The sequence below is a fragment of the Alexandromys fortis genome, unplaced genomic scaffold (genome assembly GCF_014885135.2).
Source record: "Alexandromys fortis isolate MF-2015 unplaced genomic scaffold, M_Fortis_MF-2015_v1.1 scaffold_62, whole genome shotgun sequence".
Classification (NCBI taxonomy): Eukaryota; Metazoa; Chordata; class Mammalia; order Rodentia; family Cricetidae; genus Alexandromys; species Alexandromys fortis.
Genome location: NW_026067942.1, coordinates 1,632,949 through 1,649,142, shown reverse-complemented (window position 1 = coordinate 1,649,142; position 16,194 = coordinate 1,632,949). Strand labels below are relative to the sequence as shown.

The 16,194-nt window shown below is 41.5% G+C and overlaps 1 long non-coding RNA gene across 2 annotated transcripts in view; it reads right to left on the bottom strand.

The window, feature by feature from the left end:
• The window catches only part of LOC126505367 (uncharacterized), a 340,557-nt gene that overhangs the window by 2,714 nt on the left and 321,649 nt on the right, over positions 1-16,194 (bottom strand). For both annotated transcript variants that reach the window (XR_007592877.1, XR_007592876.1), the window contains one exon: positions 6,989-7,095. This is a non-coding gene — a long non-coding RNA (uncharacterized lncRNA). The remainder of the gene's footprint in view (positions 1-6,988; positions 7,096-16,194) is intronic.

Genomic DNA, 16,194 nt, shown 5'->3' with positions numbered 1-16,194 from the left:
GAGAGAGAGAGAGAGAGAGAGAGAGAGTAGGTAGGTCAGTGAAATACCATGTAGCAGCTACTGGGGACAGATGAGCCAGAACCTTACTGGTAAGCCACAGCCATGTGGCGATATACAAATTAATAAAAATGGGTTAAATTAAGATGTAAGAGCTAGCCAATAAGAAGCTAGAGCTAATAGGCCAAGAAATAATTTAATTAATATAGTTTCTGTGTGGTTATTTTGAGTCTGGTCAGCTGGGAATAAACAAACAGCCTTCTGCCAGCGAGCCCAGATGGTCATCCTGTGTCTTCCATGAGTGATAGACACCTTTACTTGGAATGATTAAATATAAAAACACTGGCTTTACTGTTGAAGGCATGCTGACTCAGTTTTATTGAGCGCTTGGTATGAAACAGGCTATAGCCTAAGTGCTTCTCAAGTATTCATTGATTTAATCTTCATTCTAACCTCATTAACTCATTAACATCCTTCTGGAAATTCAAGGGCATAGAGAAATGATACAGCCCTGTGACAGCCACCTGCTAGAGCAGGAATACGACTTTAACTTGGGAAAATTAGCTCCAAGTTCTGTTTTTCATAATAGAAGGTTAAATGAACTAAGTTGAGCAAAGCAACCCATTCAGATCTTCTCATTATAGAGAAAAATTATCTGTCATTTGTTTTTCCCAGAAAGACCAGAACTCAAGAGACCATTAGCAGAGACTAGCTTTATTGTCTTCTTGCAGCTCTGTGTAAGCACACACTAGTGTTCTGTTGGAATTTCCTGTGTGCTTATTGCTCAGTGAATGGAATCCTCCCTCCAGGCTGGTTCTGGTTCTGCCATGTCCTATTGTGTGAGCTGAAGTTCCTCAAAACAAGCAGAGATCACACCATCATTATCATGTACACAGCAACTGTCCTTTACTCATTTGAGATGAAACATTGAGTGAAGCATATCTGGTTTTTGTCTTTTATACCTCAACAGGAAACCCTCCTCTATTCTAAGTATAACTTGACATATGACAGACCAGAGTGGAAAAGAGCAGCCGAGTCAGGGAATAAAAGCTACAAAGCTTAGCATGCAATCTGAAACCTCTAGCTTCTGCACCAGGACTTAATAAAAAGGTTTCTGAATTTACAACTGGATAATTATCAAAAGTTTATGCAAGAGGCAAATGTAATTTTTATGTGGACTATGCATGAAGTTTCTTGAATGCTTAATTACAGCCGTCATGCTTCTCAGGACAAAGACTGACTGAGGATAAATGTGAGGAGCAAGTTATTTCATTCAGAGATGAAACAGGAAAAATATCTGTTGTGTACACATGGCAAAAAATTCAAGTAACATGCCATTGTTTAGCCTTTATGGCTTTCTGTTTGAATTCTTTATTACTTCACTATTCTAAGTTAATGCTTCTACATATGCGACAAATGCGGATCTTATTTTATAAACATAGGAAATGAGGGATGTGTAGGGACAGGATTGCTGAGTCACCTTCACCTGTTCCAGACAGGCCAGAAGAGAAGTGACAGGGAGAGAGGAATTGTAGTAGTCCCATCTGCTAGACAAACCACACGATAAGAAAAGTAACCTGGTTTCTGGAGCAATTAAAGTTACCAAAAATATTGATTTGTTTGTTTGTACGCATGTGTCTGTACCATGGCATGCACACCATGAGGAAGATGACAATTTGAAGGCTGTGGCCTTTCTCTCTCCCATATGGCACCTAGGGAGTGAACTCAAGTCACCAGGCTTAGCAGCAAGCACCGTTACCCACGGAGCCATCGCTCTGACCTCCTTTTGATTATTTAAATTAAAATTAGAAAACAAATTAAAGTGTCTCACCATGGTGCTTACTTATGTACTTACTCTTATTTGTCCCCCTCCCCCACACCAGCCCCATCTCCCTTCCCCAAACCTTCCCTCTCTGCTGTTGTGCCACATGTAATCCTGTCTTAATTATTTTTATTTTTTTCCTTTTTTCTCTTTCCCTTACACTCCCCTTCTAGTTTCATTGCTTACAGACACATAAGAATTAGAATCTAAAGTCTCCATATGAAAAAAAGGGTGAATTTCGTGGAAGTCTGGTTTATTTCATTTAACATAATGATTTTCAGTTCCATCCATTTTTCTGCAAATGTCAGAGTTTAAGGTAACTAAAAATAACAGATTGCAGACTTTGGGCAGTACTATCTAGAACTAAAGTGTAATGTCTGAATGATTTCTGTGAAGAAATATATTCTTGTTTGAATTTTTTTATCAAATTCGAACATTTTATGTAGTAGAATATATATTTACATACATGTATAAATGTGAATGCACACACACATACAGAGAGAGAGAGAAAAGAGAGAAAGAGAAAGGGAGAGAAAATCATAGCCTAATTAGCTTCTGTAAAAGGCAAATTTGCTCTAAAAAGTATCTCATTTACCACAAAAGAGTAACATCTACCTATTAATTATCAGCTATTAACAGACCTGGAGTTTGATATGGCAGAGAGGAGAATGAGCATGTGCTCTATAGTTCAAAACTCAGAAATTCAAGAGAGTCTCAGACAGATGGACATGGTGCAGGGTTTCTCACAAGCATTTGATCAGAGTCAAAATACCTGAAGAATTGGTGGATCCTGCAGACCTTTTGCTCCTATTTTACTCTATTAGAACAGAATGCAGATACATGCATTCTGAAACATTTATTTTAGAAAATCATGAATCCTTGGAAAAGATCTTCACCAACCCCAGGTCTGACAAAGGACTGGTCTCCAAAATATATAAAGAACTCAAGAAATTAGACATTAAAATTCCAAATAACTCAATTAAAAATGGGGTACTGAACTAAACGGAGAACTCTAAACAGAAGAATCTCAAATGGCCAAAAGATATTTGAGGAAATGTTCAACATCCTTTGCTATTAGGAAAATACAAATCAAAATAACTCTGAGATACCATCTTATACCTGTCAGAATGGCTAAGATCAAAAACACTAATGATATCTTATGCTGGTCAGAATGCAAACTTGTACAACCACTTTGGAAATCAATGTGGTGGTTTCTCAGAAAATTGGGAATCAACCTACCTCAGGATCCAGCAATAAATAACACTCTTGGGCATATACCCAAAAGATGCTCAATCATACTACAAAAGCATTTGTTCATCTATGTTCATAGCATCATTATTTGTCATAGCCAAAACCTGGAAACAACCTTGATGCCCCTCAACCAAAGAATTGATAAAGAAAATGTGGCCCATTTACACATTCGAGCACTACTCAGTGGTAAAAAAACAATGACATCTTTAATTTTGCATGCAATGAATGGAATTAGAAAACACTATCCTGAGTGTGGTAATCCAGACCCAAAAAGATGAATACAGTATGTACTCATAAGTGGATACTAGCTATAAACAAAGGACATTGAGCCTATAGTTTATGATCCTAGAGAAGCTAAGTAATAAGGTGAACCCAAAGAAAAACATAGATAGATCCACCTGGAAATTGGAAACAGACAAGATCATCTGATAAAATTGGGAGCATGGGGCTCGGGGGAGAAGGGAGGGAAGAAGGGGAAGAGAAGGGGAGAAGAGAAGGATTGAGGAGAACTTGAGGGAATGGGCTAGTAGAGATGGAGGAAGGACAGAGATGAGAGCAAGGGAAGAGATATTTTGATTGAGGGGTTTGCAGAAACCTGGCTCTAGAGAAATTCCCAGGAATCCACAAGGATGACCCCAGCTAAGACCCTAAGCAATAGAGGAGAGGGGGTCCAATCTTGACTTGCTCTGTAGTCAGATTGATGAATATCTTAAATGTCACCATAGAACCTTCATCCAGCAACTGATGGAAATAGAGGCAGAGACCCACATCAGAGCACTGGACTGAGCTCCCAAAATCCAGTTGAAGAGTGGGAAGAGTGAGAATTTGAGCAAAGAGGTCAAGACCATGATGGGTTCACCCACTGAAACAGTTTACCTGAGTGAATGGGAAGAAACAAGCCTAAGTGATGGAGGAAGGTCATTGGCTAATAAACAAACTGCCTTGGCCCATTTGATAGGCCATCCCTTAGGTGGGTGGAGTAGGCAGAACAGAATGCTGGGAGGAAGAAGAAGTGAGCTCATTCTCGATAGCTCTCCTCTCTGGGGCAGACACGATGAAGCTCCAACCCAGGATGGACATAGGCTAGAATCTTCCCAGTAAGCGCACCTCGGTGCTACACACATTAATAGAAATGCGCCAAGCAGGGTTTAAATGAATACAGTTTGTGTGTCGTTATTTCGGGGCATAAGCTAGCCAGGCGGCCGGGAGCTGGGGCGGCAGGAATGAAACCCGCAGCCTCTACTACACCTAAGACCAAACTAATCCCTTTAAATGTGGTTGACAGTTGAATTGCTGGGGCAGACTGAGGGGCCATGGCAGTGGCACTAGGATTTATCCCTACTGTATGTACTGGCTTTTTGGGATTCCATTCTCTTTGGATGGATACCTTGCTCAACCTAGATATTGTAGTGAGGGCCTTGGGCCTTCCACAAAGCAATGAGCCTTACCCTCTCTGAAGATTGGTGGGGGTGGGGTGGGAGAGTGAGTGGAGGGAATGGGAGGAGGAGAGGGAGTGGGAATTGGATTGGTATTTTTTAAAAAAAATCTAATGAATTAAAAAAAATGTAAAAGAAAATCACTTCACACTTTCAAAAATAAGCAAATAGTAATGTGTGTAAGCAAAGCCATTATCTTTTTCATCATGTCTAACATTGTCTTTTTGAAATCCGCAAGTCTCATAAGATTCTGCTCAATGAGAGATCTAGATTCTTACATATACATTGGCTGGGATGTCTCACTTTACACAAAATTAGGAAAACTCACTGAGTGTCCCTGGGCAGGCAGAAGGAATGACTAGAGGATGTTCAGAAGTCTGCACTCTGGAGGAGTAGAAAATCTAGCTAAGCACAAGCTAACAGTTAGGGTTCATTTATTATCTCTCTGCTCTTGACTGTGGGCATAAGAGCAGCGACCTCAAAACACCTGCTGTTGTTACATCCAAACAGTGATGGTCTGTAACCTGGAACGGTGAGCTGGAATAAGCCCTTTCTCCCTAAGCTGCTTTCTGGTCAGGTTATTTGGTCGTAAATGAGATGAACTAAGAAAAGAATTTACCCTGCACCAGACTTTTGCATACTCTAGTCATCGGAAATTGAACCATGTCTAGGAAATTCCCCCTTCTGCACCAAGCACAGCTCAGAAAGCAAAGGGAACATGTGAAATCATGTTACATTACAGAGTCCTGTTACTCAAAGAAGAAAGACCTCCGAGAAAGACCAGACAGCCTTTCCTGAGCCCTTGGTTTTTATGGTGAGCACACAGGCAGAGTTACTATGTCTCTCATTTTGATGCATGGCCTCTGGGATTGACACGTCACAGATTCTGATGCCTGGCCCATTGGATTGACACTTCACAGATTTTCTTTCTGGAATGTTGCTCAGTATCTGAGCCCATAGGGACTCAGTTCCAAGAAACTGAGACCCGGTTCCCTTTCACAAGGTCGTTTTCCATTCCCTTGCTTCTCCTTTCCTTCTCTGCTTTGATGTCCCACTTTCTGCTGCACCAGGATGCTAAGTCGCAGGTTTGCACATGCCCACCTGAGAGCTTCCAGCCAGGGCTTGTCATGGCTACTGTGTGCCCAGGTAATTTGGCCATCTGATGAAAATCAGACATTTTCAGATTTCTTTCCAGCCGGAGGCCAAGGCTTTACTTTCACCTCTCCTCATCAAGGGGAAACCTGGGTTTGCAAAAGATCTGATTTCTTTGATTTCATTTTGTGGTTTCCAAGGTAGGAAAGAATTCCTTCTAGTTTGAAATTATAGCTAACTGCAGGTAAAGAATGTGACTGTGTGTGCCTGGATCCACTAGAGCCAAGGATAATATAAAGAACCAGCCTACGACATTAAATCGTCTACACCAATTATGGCCATTGTGTCTGGGTTCAGTTCTCATTAGTGAGCCATCCTGACTGAGGGATCTTTGTGTGTGGGCTTGTGTCCCAAGGGAGGGCCACAAAGCCAGCAATGCAGCTGGCATTGGCATGGTTTCTGTGAATCTGAGGAGGGATCTTGATGCTGAGGTCTAACCCACCTGTGAGCTCACCTGTTGAGAAGTGACTAGAATTGTGAAGATGGATTCCTGGCATTTGGTGGCAGTCACCAGTCTTTGAAAAAAAAAAAAGTATTCTGCATATAATCAGATACGAACTGTTTCCCTGAATACTCAAGGCTTTATGGTAGACAGTACTGTTCCCAGTTCACGGAACTCCAGAAATTGGATAGTAGCAAATGGAAAACAATTTAAATGCTCCCAGTGCTGGAGAGAGGGTTGGTAAAGCCTTGAAAACACAAGGACCTGAGTTCTATCCCTGGAGCCACCAGGAAAAGCCAAAGGCATCTGTAATCACAACGTTGTGCAGGAAGAGATGGCCATGTCCCTGGGGCTCGCTGGGCTGTCAGTCTAACCTAGATGACAAAGCTTCAGGCCAAATGAGAGACCCTGACTCACCAAACAGGGTAGACAGCGAGGAATGACATCCAAGATTGCCCTCCTGCCTTCACGTGTACATGTGTACTTGTGTGTGCGTGTGCGCACACATACACACACACACACACACACACACACACACACACACACACCCTTCTAGGTGTGAACTGATGATTATCAAAACTTAGCACTGAGTTCCTGGTTCTTAGAAGTCCATGCTTCATAATGAACATGTTGGTGTTCATTCAATGTTCTGAAAATCAGCTCAGTCATAATCATCTTTTGCTAAAAGAAATCTCAAAATAGATTACAGAGAAAAAGAAAGAATACCAGCCAGTGCCACAGTAGTACCCAGAGGAATGTGCCACGAGCTACCATTTTGAGTAGAGCTGCTTATGCAAGTGTTTGTAATACACAACTCATTTCGTACATTTTTAATGTTTTTTATGTGAATCGGTGTTTTGCCTGCATATAGTTATATGTACCACATACATGCCTGATGCCCACGGAGGCCAGAGGAAAGGACTGTATCTCCTGGTCCTCGAGTTGCAGATGGCTGTCATCTGTCACATGGGTGCAAGGGACTGAATCTGGGTCCTCTGCAAAAGTAAATAGACTCTTAGCCATTAAGCCGTCTCTCTGTTCCTAAATCTTATATTTTTTCTTATATATTTGCTCAAAAACATTTGAAAGCCATCATTCAAATGAGAGTGAAGCTGAGTTAGAGGAGCAGTGACCGGGAGTCCCTCTGCACGGACTGACGTCCCTGGCATAAACAGACAGTCACTCATTCTGCGCTCTCACTGGGTCTTTTCGAGGCAGCGACTTCCAAGCTGAATCAACTCAAATGCTCATCCCCACAGTCCAGTCTTCATGCCAGACACTCCCGCCTGCCCACTTCCATAATTCCCTTCCTCTCTCTTTTCTTCCTTTCCTACTCTCCCTTCTTGCTTCCTTTCTCTATGGAAGGCTGGAGTGTGTTTTCCAGAGTCAGGAAGACTTACCAGCCAAGGCAAACTGTGGATGGAAGTTTAACTTGTGGCAAATAAGCAATTAAGGTGGAAACAATATCCCCACACACCCTGGCCAAATATTCCCACCCTGGAGCAGGTTCCCATCACCTCACACCTTGATTATTGATGTGGCTCCCAGCTCTGTCCTCACGGGACTCCATTCTGCCCATATAAGCCAAATGAATGCTTCGAGTATATTGTCATCACCCGGAATTTCCCTGCTCAAAACTACCTGGGCTTTCTTTACCCACAGGCCTGATCCAAACTCCGTGGCTGAGCGTGGACTCTCCACATTTTGTGTCAATCAGCAGGCCAAGCTCGTCTGTGGATGTGTGGATGTTCTCAACTCGAGTCTCATTTATGAGCCCTACAGCCTCCCGATACACAGAGAATGTGAGAAGGAATTCAAATAAAAGTTTCTGCAGTGTCCTCAAAGACCTTCCAGAACACCAGCAAATACACGCAGAGCTGCTCCAGCAACTGAACAGACGGGAGAGCTGACTCTGTGTGTGTGTGTGTGTGTGTGTGTGTGTGTGTGTGTGTGTGTGTGTGTGTGTACATGCATATGCGCATGTGCATGTGGGTGTTTATCTGTGCCCTTGCTTTTTTTTCATTTGCTTGTCTGCTTTCCTTCCACTCTTATCCCTATCATAGAAGCACTGAGCATGAGCCTTGTGGAAGAGATAGGCCTTGAGGGTTATTATTATCTCTGTTTGACCAATGAGAAAGTTAAACTCCTGGAAGTTATTCCATAGACCCAGGGATACACATTTTATGCAGCCCCTCCCCCACGCCTAGATACAAACCAGTTTGCTCCACAGGGAAAACCACAACTACTCCAGGTACATTTAGAAGCTAGGTCAAGTTGGAAGTAAAGACATAGGAATTTGATCTTGAAACCCATTAACAGTAAGTAGCAACAAGGGCTCCCTAACAATCATTCCAGATGCCTGGCTTTGGCATCCTGACCTGTGGTGGCATCTGTCATAGCTGCAGCCCTTTCTGGATGGCCAAAGAGCTTCTGAGAAGGTGTTGTGCCACCTATGTGCACTAAGCCAGTCCATTTAGGCCAGTCTGTCTCTCCACGTGGAGCAGGATCAGCATAGAGTGCCTGCTTTGCTTTGTGCTTGCACTCTGATTTAATAAGCATATATAAGCAGCTCAGAAAAAAAAAACAGAATATCAGCAGCGATTTATTTATAGCTCAGACTGGTCTTTCAAAGCCTCTACTTCGAGAACCCCTTACATTTTCTGCTCCATGAATTCTTAATCAGTTCCAGTTGAAGTGAACCAATTCATATTCTGGCAATGAGAGAAGGAGGGAGGGAGAAAGAGGAGAGAAAAACATCTGTTTATCTCTCTCTCTCTCTCTTATCTATCTATCTATCTATCTATCTATCATCTATCTACCTACCTATATCTCTCTATCTCTCTATCATCTATCTCTTTATCACTCTGTTATCTATCTATCTATCTATCTATCTATCTATCTATCTATCTATCTATTTATCTATCCATCTAGCTAGCTAGCTATCATTTATCTATTTATCTATTATCTATCTATGTATCTATTTATCTATCATCTATCTGTCTATTTATCTCTCTATCATCTATCTATCTAGCCATCCATCTATTTACCTATCTATCATCTCGCTATTGAGGATGTTTCCACCAACTACCAGGGCTTTGAGCTAATATATCCTACCCCCTTTTTTCTGTGTCGGTGAATGTTAGCAAATATGTTAGCAGTTAGACGGGCTTACTATAATTTTCAAACCTTTTAATCCTCTTTATAGTAATAGAAATCCATGAGCCGATCTTTGAAGATTCTGTACCATGCAGAACATCTTCGTCTCAGTGCTCTGTGTTAACCAACACCCAGGGTGAGCCTAATCTAGTGGGGCAGCACACAGCTGGCTCCAGGTTCCTCCTGCAATAATGAGGGCTGCTCTTCCCTTCTGACCTCACCTTCCTCTCCTTAAACCTGCTGGTGAATGGTACCCTTACCCTCTGACCCTCCTCAAATGGCTCAATGAATCACATACATGCTCATAAAAATGATTTGGTGATTTGTCAGGAAGTTGGGAATAAAACAGAGTTGATTTTAGCTTAGGAATGGCTCACCTTACTCAGAAACTTTTATTCCTTTGATTCTGTTTCTAGAACAGTTGGTTATCTAGAAGCCAAGCCAACCTTGAAACAGCTTTGCAAGCAAATGGAAAACAAAAGTCAGCATGCCTTCTCCTCTTCAACCATTCCTTCAAATATTGAAGCAAAACTAACATCATGTTGTCCTTAACCTCGATAACATTTGATATCTATTTGCACAAATTTCAAATTACTAGAAGTTTATCTAATTTAAAATAGACACCACATTTGTTTTTATCATTTATGTTTCAGCCCCATTATGAGTTTTTCATCCCACTAGTCTTAGAGTGATTAAAGGAAAAGTCTAAAATGTAGTTAATTTAAACCACCTTACACTGATGCTCTTATTCATTCAAAGTACACATACATGAATTAATTAACATTGATCAGCCTAAATCACTATTCTTTTTATGGAAAAGCACTGTATTGTGTTAATTACATTTGACAAAAAACTAAAAGTCAAAGGTCATGTGACAAACTTCACTTCAGGTGTTATCAGGCCATTTCATTGTTTAATTGAAACAAAAAGGGTGTAAATGTCACTGAGAACAACAGGGACATTCAACACTACACAATAACCTAGTGTCCTGGACGAAGAAAAGAAAACAAACAAGATAAAATAGGCATTTGGGATTTTTCTTAGCCTAACAATGGTGTTTAGACCCCAATTAGGTCTTTGGGACCCAGTCTAAAGTTGAGTGTGAGAAATGGCTCAACAGTTAAGAGGACTTACTGTTCCCGTATAGACAAGAATTTGTGTTCCAGCATTTGCATTGAATAATTCATTATTGCCTATAACTCCAGCTCCAGGGCATCCAGCTCCCTCTTCTGACTTCCATGGACACCCACACACATGTGCACATACATCATTGTTCACATGCTCATACACACACTCACAGACACACACACACAGACACACACACTCAAAACCTAAAGCTGGACACGAGTAACAAGACTTCTCCCTTCTACCTCCACAAAGATGGTGCTTCAGCCTAAAGTTCAGCATCTACCCTCTCAGTATATAAAAAAAATTCCTGGTTTCTTTCAATTATTTCTTCATCTTCCATAGACTTTTCTTGGCCACCATATAGCATACTAACTATAGTCTACCAATGCTAAGTTTGAAAGACCACTCCTGCATTATCAAAGTGAATTCTTGAAAGTTTCAAGCTTGAGCAAGTGGGATTCTCCACACATGACTGACTAACAAATCAACCCAAGTAAACCAGCACAGGTAAACAGCTCTACAGAAAGGACATTTGCTCTCACAGCCATGCTTCTGGGACAACATCACTTACTCTAGGCTGCTGCGTGGAAGCATGAGCTGAAAACGTGGTGTTTCTACAATATGTGCCTATTTCCTTCTTTACTAGAAATTGGGTGCATAACACATTCAGTAAAGACACTTCTTCACCTTGATAAATGTCCAAGTTTTGTAACTTTTATAAATGCCAAGTAGCCAGCTAAATGAAATGACCAACTTTATTTCCATTTCTTCCTACTTTTAGTGACTACCTAGTTCTTCAGGTAATAAGTGGGATAAGCAATTTGATGAATAAAGAGGGGGTATTTGTTTGAACAGAAATTAGATTTCTAAATGTAAAGATTCACTGATTGAGAATGTGTATGAGTGTTTAACCTCCATGCATGCACTGTAACAACATGTGTGGCTGATGTCTGCAGAGGCTAGAGGCAGCAGGCAGCAGATCTCCCGGGACTAGAGATACAGAAGATTGTGAGCTGCCATTCAGGTGCTTGGAATTGAACCTGAGTCCTAAGAAAAAGCAGCCAGTGTTGTTAGTTGCTGAGCAATTTCTCTGGTTCTGGAATTCTAAATATAAGCCATTTGGCTTAGTTGTTTGTGGACATGAATATGTTAAAGACCCCCCATTTCTGTATCTAAAGTAATACTGAGGATTGGGTGAGATTTTATCTAAAGTATTTTTGAGGTTTAAAATTCTATTACTCAATCACATTTAATTTAGATCAAAAAGAAAATGAGTTAATTACTAGTATGAAGCTAGACATAATAAAATCATAGATATACTTATGTACTCTTCCATGTATATATGTATTCATGTGTACATTTATACCTCTGTCACACTGAGAAAACTTGAAGTGACTTACTTTGTTTTATATAAGACCACAGGGCAAAAAGTAAAAATTTTAAATAAAAATTGAAGTGATATAATCCAGAAATAGGAAATGTTGAGGAAAATCATGATTAGGGTCACTGAATAAGAATGTCTGAGGGCCAAACGGGAGGCTTCAGATATTATCTGGAGAGACATGGTGAAGACACAGGTAATATTCTCAGAGATAACAAATGGTAGCAGAGAACAGTAACCCAACCCAGAAGATCTGTTTGAGGAAGAAAGGAGCTAATTCCATCCCATTTCTTAGAAACTCTTGCAAACAGGTGTATAGGCATCACACCTAGGGAAGTAGGATGGTGAACTCTGTCAGCTCCACACAACCTAGAGTGCCCTGACAAGAGAGTCACAGGAGGGATTGTTTAGATTGGGCTCACCTGAGGAATTGCCTGTAGAGGATTGTCTTGATTGCCCTAACTGACGTGGGAAGACCCAGCCTACTGTGGGCAGCACCATTCCCTAGGCAGGAGAGTCCTGGACTGTATAAGAAAGGAGAAACTGGCTGACAAGAGCAAGGCTCCTAAAGGCAATGGCTGAAAGCATTTGCTGCAGGAATCATTTTCTTTGCAAGGCATGGTGTGACATGTCCTCCCACAGCATTTAAAAACTCAGTCTCCTACTGATGGTGACACTTGGGGAGGATGGAGAAACTTTGAGAGGCACCACACTGAAGGAAGTTAGTCACTGGGGGTGGGCCTTGAGCGTCATATTACGGTCTACTTCCTGTCATACCTCTGCTTCCTGTCTTACCCAACTATGGTGTGGACATCTCATATTCTTGCTGAAACAGCTGTGAGCTAGTCTATAATCAGTCTCCATCCCTTGAAGAACTGTATTCCTTCAAGTATGAGCTGAAGTGAACCCTTCCTCCACAAAGTCGCTTCCTCTGGTAATCTTCTCCAGGGAGAGGAGGTGGATGCAGAAATATGAAGGCTCTTACAGAGATGTGCAGTTAGGACAAGGGGCTCTAGTTAACCCGTACACCTCATCCTGATCCTTGCTTTGTTGGACATTCTATCAGTCAGATTGTAAAAACAGTCAGGAATGACATATATCAAGATGGTTTCAGTTTGTACTAATTCTACTAATATCCTGAATGTCCTCTAAAATAATTTCCAAAGCAAAACAAAAATCCAACCTCAAGACTAAGAGAATATGCTATAACATTAAGAAAAAAACCACTTAAAATGTAAGATTTACTTAGTCCATGTTTGTTCTATTCTCTGTTAGAGAGATTGTCTTAAAACTGATCAAACATTCGTATTACATAGTAGAAAATGATGGACAAATTCTGTCAGTCTGCTGATATGGTGAGTCAACCTGACACCTGAGAAAAGGAATTACTATAAAAGCAAGTACGGGGATGTAAAAACACAGAGGTTATTTGGTGGTGGGTGGTCAGGACAGGAAATCTTTCTCAGCCTCAGACAAATACGGTACACAGAAGAGCAGATTATCAGTGATTTTATTAGGCAAAGTCAAAGGTCTTCTGATTGACAAGGTCAACATGCCTTAAGCACACCGTACCAGACAACACTGGACTTCACAATGACAGTTGAGCTGTATGTTTAGGCCCCTGTGATGGAGGAATTTGGAGAGTGTGGAAGAGAACTGTGTTTCATCCATACTCAATAGGATAGCAAAACTGAGACAAAACCATAGTGGGAAACTTGGCCCAGAACAGAACACTTTCTAATTAAAATTGTGGCATACATGTATGTCAAAGGAGGGTAGGAGAACGCAGTCTTCATAGCTGAGGCTGGAGGAAATGTGGCAGAGATGTGAGAGTGTTTTCATTTGGGCTGAGGGGGAGAGGAAGTTTGGAGCGAAGATTCACATCCTATTCCAACTCAATTATTCCATGATTCTGTGAAAGCAGTTGGCAGTTTTCAAGGAAATGGCTGACAGACAGGAAGCAACCGGAAGCAGGAGAAATATCAAGGAGCCTGGAGAGTCCATTAATGGATACATAAGTCTCTGATTTATTGAAATTGGCTTTAGTTATTGCGCTCCATTCAAAATTCCTGCTCAGTTGTGAGCACTTGGAAGGTAGTGGGAAAAATCTTGCTAACAGTGGGCACACCTTAGCTGATGTCCACTTAGAGAAAGCCAGGAGGGGAAACACTTGGAAGACATTTTTACAGAGAAAAAATGGGGAAACTTGGAGGAGAAAGTGGACGAGGACGATGAGGAGAGGAAGCAGATTGATGAGAAGGGAGAAATGTGGTGTATCTGCTTACCTTTGCTCACCCTGTTCCCTGCTCTCTGCAGTTGTGGCTGTGTTTAAGACAGCTCCGCTGGGTCTAATCAACGGCTGACCACATCTGTTCGATTGGAAGTGCACGTCATCTTGGTTTTGGAATATAGGCAAATATGCACTTAGTTCTCCTCCAAGCCAGAAGCTTGCTCAATGTTTAAGGATTGAGCTAGTGAGGAGCCAGGAAACAGGGAGCAATGGTCAGAGTACAGGGAGCCATTCAGTAGGGAGGATTAGCTTGTTGTCATTCTGCATGCCGGAGCTACTTCTGTGACCTCTCAAAGAGGCCATCATCCCACCCATGCGGTGGGACCTCTCATGAATTATAGTACATCTCTAGACTTCATGCAAATTCCCTTTTCTAGGATCTCAAACTATGCCTCTTAATTAACAAATTAATCTTTATAGACTTTTTAGGGCTATTGTGATAATTCTGCAATTATTCTTACACATATTTATGTTGGGTATGTGGTATGTATGTTTATATCTTCCTGTGTGTGTGTACCTGTGCCTGTGCAGGAATGTGCGTACAAGTTTGGAGGCTGGAGGTCTGTAGCAGGTGTCCTCTTTAATCTCTCTGAAACTTACTTTTTGAGACAGGGTTCCTCACTCTCATTAACTGAGCATGTCTAGCTGACCAGTGAGCCCCAGGCAACCCTATGGCTCTGCCTCCTCAGCACTGGTATTTTATGTATGTGCCATAGTGCTCAGCTTTTGCTTTCATGGGGCTTGGGGACCAAACTGAGATCCGCATGCTGTATGGACACCGAGCCATCCTTCCAGCCATCACCTCCATTTTTGACGTGAAGAAACCCAGAGGTTAAGAGTGGAAAGGGAAGCTTCCTAGCACCCAGTGTAGGAGTTATGCAATAGACTGAGCTTTTCTTCCAGCACACACTTTCTGTTACTGTTGCTGTCTTGCTTACTAATTGTTGATCCATTGTTTTGTTTTGTAACCCAGGCTGAACCTGAACTCACAATCCTTTTTCTTCATTTACAGGAGAACTGGGATCTGCACTGTGCTCCAAGACTTTCAGCTCTGAGCTTTTATTAGGATTTATAACCCCTCCCAAGTTTGGTACCAGATTTGAGTGAGGATTAAGTTACCTTGGAGAAACTTGAAATCACAGAATAACAGTGCATCCATTTGACTTGACAGGGAAATCTAAAACTTGTTCCAATATAAGCTCCAACTGCTCCAGGCCCTTAGAGAAAGGACATGAAGAATTGGACTTATGATTCTTTGGGTAAATTTCTACCATAACTAAGTGTATATTTAAGGTCCAAGCTAGTTACAGGCATCCTGTCTAATAGTCTGTGCTTGCTTTTCTTTTATTTTAGCACACACATACACAGCCATTAACAAAGAAACAGTGTCTGGGTGTAAGAGTTAAACTGTTTGGTTCAGTGTGGTCATTTCTTTTCCAAAACACAACAGACAATAGTGAGATTAAATGTTTTCTCATAATTAACATCTATCCTGCATGTTGGTTTCTTTCCTTTTGCACCTCAGATGTGATGGCAAAAAGAAAAGTAAATAATTTATGTGAAGTTCATGTACTGTGTTGTAATAATTTATGTGACGTTCATGTACTGTGTGGTAGCACAGAAGGGAAGTGGGCAAGAATGAGAGATTGAGATAGAAACTTTAGGTCTGCTTAAAGCAAGGCCAGATTTCCCGCAAGTCTTTGACTCATGGTGGACCTGACACTTTGGAATAAAAGAGGCCAATTGGCTAGTCAGATACCTTGCAAATTGGATTGACTCTGTATTAGCTACTTTCCTACTACCATGTGCACCCTGACCAGCACCAAGGTAACAAAGAAAAGAGTGGATTTTCTCTAATGATTCCAGAGGCTTAGAGTTCTAATGGAGGGAAACCTTTGCAGCAAGTGGCAGGCACTGTAGCTGGTGAAATGGCTCAGGCATTAATATGCTTGATGCATGTGCATGAGGTCCTGAGTTGAAGCCTCAGAACCCACATTACAAAAAACAAACCAACAAACAAGAAACCAAACCCATGGTGCCTTACTGTTATATTCCCATCCTGGGGAGGAAGAGAGGAGAGAGGGAGATCTCTGGGACTCAATGACTAGTCAGTACAACTGAATCAATGAATGCCAGGCT